This window comes from Gigantopelta aegis, chromosome 4 (assembly GCF_016097555.1).
Source record: "Gigantopelta aegis isolate Gae_Host chromosome 4, Gae_host_genome, whole genome shotgun sequence".
NCBI classification, from domain to species: Eukaryota; Metazoa; Mollusca; class Gastropoda; order Neomphalida; family Peltospiridae; genus Gigantopelta; species Gigantopelta aegis.
Window position 1 is genome coordinate 4,509,095 of NC_054702.1, and position 5,612 is coordinate 4,514,706.

A 5,612-nucleotide genomic window follows, 5' to 3' on the forward strand; every position below is an offset into this window, starting at 1 on the left:
AGATTGTAGGAATACATCTAATGTACATATTGTATTCATCCGGATTAGAAAATAATGCAAGAAAATAGATGTTCGGGTAATTTTGTCATTTAAAAATAGTTTTTTTTCAGTAATTAATCAAAAATAAATGTGTTTAAAGCTGCATGATTATTCCAGATATCACAACTATTAAAACCTCCAACTACAGTAGGCTATAAATAAAATATAGTCAGGAATATTGGTGGCTGCCAATGGTTTTGATGGTTCATTATGAAAATCAGCATGGCCGATGGATTTGAAATTCCCACACCTGGTAACTTGAAGACACCCACACCCAGCATACAGGATTTCCTCCCAACACTAATGTTCAGGACATTAAGTCATTACTTCATACAGGTACAGTCATGTTTGTGTTTCCTTCCTCAGACAGTGTATTTTTTTAATACTGATATTTCTTTGATGTGCCTGTTAAGGTCTTCATAATCTAGGGATCAATCAAGTGCATGTGTTTTAATGGAATTCTTTAAAGGGGTAGGGGTACTCTGACTATCTTTGTTGTCTCTACATATATACCTGAGTACACACACCCAACTGAAAGTAAATATCTTCAGGAGTTTTATTTTAAAACATTTTGTTGTTTAATATGACATATTGCATTTGTACAAAACTATATGCAATATATATACTTTTTGAGGTGTACATTATATTAGGTTGCACTGTAGAAACAACAGTTTCAGTGAGGTTGTCAGTTTATGTCAGAATACACCAGATCCTGGTTGTCATAAAGACACAAAGCTGGACACTTTTTGAAAAATGTATGTTATCAGTATAGGTAGTACTATACCAAATAACTTCCGGCTGGGTCAAAGTTGGAGGTGCACCGAACTTTTGATAGAGAAGTGAACAACACAAGTCCTGTGATTGGTTATAAATGTGAGTGTCTTGGTTGTAAAAAATAATAGTTTCATCTGGGTAAAATAAATGTGCAATTTTATTTCATCTAGTACCAATGTGTCAAGTAGCCTTGTGCTTGAAACATGTATGGGGTACCTGTAAAAAAAAGTACTAAAATTTTGTGCGAAACTAGGGTAGTCATAGACGCTACCCGTTATCTCAGAAACGAACAGCTTGACCCCCATTTTTTTCTGATTCACTTTAAGTGTAAGGGGTGGTAGTATTTATATCCGTGCCGTTTATGTCGGTTGATACGTTGCAGGTAGGAGTTTTAGCCGTATATGTTACTATTGTCGTCTATGGGATTTGATTTGGTAGTATACACCCTTTAGTGACAATGTTATCGGCCGACTGTTATAAAAATGGGGTCCCAATCAAACTCAGAGAAATAGGTTTTTAGACTGCAGGTATCTGCAAAGGAATAATCACATATGGTTCGTCGGAATCTGTGGTTTGCATCGTGATTACCTTTGTTACCAAGCTGAACAGAGACTGGCGAGTGGTCACTACAGAAAGGGGTCAGCACGTTAAAGTATTTTACATGTTGGGGACAAGAAACAATAATCAGGTCTAAAGTACTTTTACTGGTTTCTGTGATTCTTGTTGACTTGTCGATTAGTTGTGTCAACTGCACTCGAATACAAAAATGATTTAGTTTTGAGTTAAAGTATTCAAACACGTTTGCATTAAAATGACAAACAATTAGTATGTTGCCCACAGGGTCATCTATTGCGTAATTAAACGATTCTTCTATTAAATTCCAAATGTCAGCTGAAGTGGATGGCGCTCTGTAAAAAATACCGAGTAGTAAGTTGTAATTGTTATAGTTTAGTTCCACCCAAATAGCTTCTAGACCAGGTATGTTCAGTTCTTTGTTTAGAGATAATATGGTTTTTAATATATCCTTCTAGACCACCCCAGGCGTTTACTAGTCGATCTCTACGATACGGTTCTTTGTGGCCTTTGATCAATATACTGTCGCTGGGAATATGTTGATTTAGATGGGTTTCGGTAACTGCTGTTATATCAAAGGTGCTACGTTCGCTTTCGATTAAATATTTTTTTGTTTTGTATTTGGAATCTGGCCAGTATTTTTGTAAATATCCCCAGCCATGAATACAAGGAGAAGGACTAATATCGCACCCGTCTGTACCCAGCGGTGACAACATAAATACAAGATCTACCGTATGCTTTCCTGTTGTACAGTTATAGAAGAGCCCCACTCTTGCCGATATGTTACTATATCAACCACCATCAAATACCGTGAACACAAATATACCAAGAATGGGCAAAACGGGGGCGACGCTTACTATTCCTATATTATTGTCGAGAGCAATACCCGGATGACAAAACCGTTCGAAAGATGATAAAAAAGCAAAGAAGTTACATTATTTGACAGTGTATAGAGAATAAAAGAGAGAGAGAGAGAGAGAGAGAGAGAGAGAGAGAGAGAGAGAGAGAGAGAGAGAGAGAGAGAGAGAGAGAGAGAGAGAGAGAGAGAAAGAGAGAGAATAAAACAAAAAAGGTAGACTGGTTTGGAATATTGATCTATTCTGTGATTGTAACATGCAGCTACTTTCAAATATAATGTGTTTACCCAGAGTAGACACATACACACATATATACATACATACGTATATACATAGCGATGACAATATTAAACAAAAGAGAATATGGTTAGTAGGTAATGAAGTAAGCAAATAGATCGCTAACTAGATAAACAGATGAACCTCCACCACACACAGACCCCCCACCCCCCAAAAAAAAAAAAAAAAAAAAAAAATGTCATGACATTTGAATGCATGAATGGATGTTTAACGACACCCCAACACAAAAACAGAGATCGGCTATCGGGTGTCAAACAAGGTAATTACATCAATATGTTTATCGTAACATTTGAAACAAAAAAGGTAAAACGAACATTTATAGATACTTCGCTCAAAGGGAAGGTATTTTGTCTTAAACAAACTGACGATAAAATACTTTAATTACTCACACGACGCAGAATATACTAACGACAGACTTCTAATCTATTGCATACTTTTCAATTGTGTATTGCTTCTCTGTCTTTACACACGACTGAAGGTACGAGAGCGATCCTTGCTATGATATATGGTTCCAACTACGTAGCACGCAATAACAGGACCCCAAAACCAGAAAAAAGTAAAATCTTTCTTCAGCTTCGTTAAGCAATGGGACATTTGAATGCTTAAACACAACAACTAATTGAAGTTATCAACCTTTATTAGGATAGAGATATAGGAAAACAAAAATAAAACACACGGCAAAACAACCACAAACAAATAATTAAATAGTCCGTGGACACTAGGGTTAGCGAAGAAATAATAAAATGAATAAACAAGGACAACAAAATAAACGAATTAGTAAGTAAATAAATAATTAAATAAATAAATAAAGCTTACTTGTTCTTTCAAAGCCAAGCACGCTTGTTTTTGCGGTTCGGTTTAATACTCCCAGTCGAAGTTCGATTTTTGGCTGTCTGGTCCTTTTGTAGGAGTATAAAGTACAGCATCGTTTCTGTCATCCAACCCAGCTTCCAAAACGAGGACTGACGTCACAATCTTCTGACAGACGAGCAGCAATCACAGACCCAGCAGAACCGGAACAAACTAGTATTAAAACACAGCAGCTAATAAACATCATAGATGACGTAATTGATGAAAGAGATGTTTTAAAGATTATAATTTAAGCATAGTAGATTAAAAAAAAGTTAGCAGTGGGTGTCAAATGGTGATGGCGTGTGTGTGGGGAGGGAGGGGTCGGTGATGGTGGTAGTTTGTGTGTGTGTGTGTGTGGGGGGGGGGGGGGCAATCTGTCCCCACGTGTTATGTAATCTCGTTTCAGATCATGAAACAAATGCCGTGTAATAGCTTCAAAATGTGTGTTAAAAATAGTTTTTAGGAATACACAAACCCAGCACAAAAGCACACAGATAGGAATTATTGTCATAGTGTGCGTACTTCAGTACTGGCATATGTCGTGCGCCGACCTTGAGATTAGAAAGTTCACCCTGGAATCGTTCTTTTAGTATCAAATACTGTCTTACACTACTGACGGATCCAGAGAAAGGGTGGTGTGTCTGTGTGTGTGTGTGTGTGTGGGGGGGTCTGTGTGTGCGAGGGGGGGGGGGGGGGTGCCCACAGGCGTCCAATGATCCCATATTCCATTTGTAGTGAAATTTTAAATAACATTTTTAATCATGTGGCCACAAACGTTCCTGAAAGGATTTTTCGGATTCTCAACCGTAAACAATGACAGAAAACAAATAAAAATATAACTGTCGCAAACTTTAGGGGGCCCTCCTTAGATCCGCCACTTGTAAGCTGCTCTAAAAGGCGTCTTGTAAACTCAGGCTTGCCCTTTTGAGAATTTTGTGACTACATTTAGCTAAACTGACCTGATTCCCGTGGAAGCGTGTTTACCACAGTTCCAAAGAGGCTCTGCTTCCGCAAAAATATTAGAAAATACATTTGTATTATATATTAAAATGCAATTTCCTGCATTCGACAAGTAAAATTCATCATGGTAAACGCAAATAATATACTCGCTGTAAAACGTCCCTGTGCACCAAATAATTGCGTATAGAATATAATTTACTTGAAATCTGGTCATAACAATTTCAGTAAATGAACATGTAACCACTCCCTTCGATATTCCAGCGGTGTCCTGTCAATAGCACGAGCTATTCATGCTTGTGATCACAAGTTGCATCACTAGCATTCTTGGTCTAGTGCTCCTGTTTGACGTCATGTTTCTTATCATTGGACTCTAAAACTATTGTATGGACTCTCATCACTCAGAAAAATATTTTTGTTGGTATCTGATCATCGTCAGTGTGATGGCACGCCTCCCAGAAAATAAACTTCTTCGAACGATGGGCATGGTTGAGGTTAGAATGGCACAAACGCTGTTGCCAGTAATTTTGGTGTTCATTGGTCTTCAAAAGAACACTATGAAATGTCTGCGGAGATGTTCTCAGCAGCTTAGGAATGCTAGGGGTCTTCCATGTTTAGGGAGTCGACACGTGACGTCACGTCAGCAAATCGTCAATATTAAGCGGGTACACATATGGAATTATTTGAAAATGACACTTTAACACCCCATTGCATCCCTGAGTTAAGGCCAATCAGTGGAAGAACTGTACGCAACCAATTAGGTGATCACGAAGTACGGCCATGACCGCACAGCAATACGTTGATCTGTTACATCGTCATTGACGGCGCACCAAGCATTGTGTAGATCGTACTTCAGGTTCAGAAGACGGGAGAGGATCACCGTACCTTTAACAGATAAATAGTACATCTATGTAAATAATATAAGTCTCACTGAAATTTTAATGATGCACAGGAACTTTTTTCCGTGAGTATATATACGCCTATGATGAGTGGAGCATAGTGAACCACCACTCGATGTCAAATTGGAGGAGCATAAATGAGCTAATATGCGGTATCACGTAGCACTGACTTCGATATGTCTTCTGTTCAGCATACAAATATTCGACATTTTCCGTTTCGATGCAATTTATGCCTGGTATTGGTTTGACATATATTCTCACACATGTATGATATACTTACTCGCTGCGTCTCGCTATGACACTAGCGACGTAACTACTACACGGAAAATAGAACGTTGACACAAATCCAGTTGTTTGCCCTTCG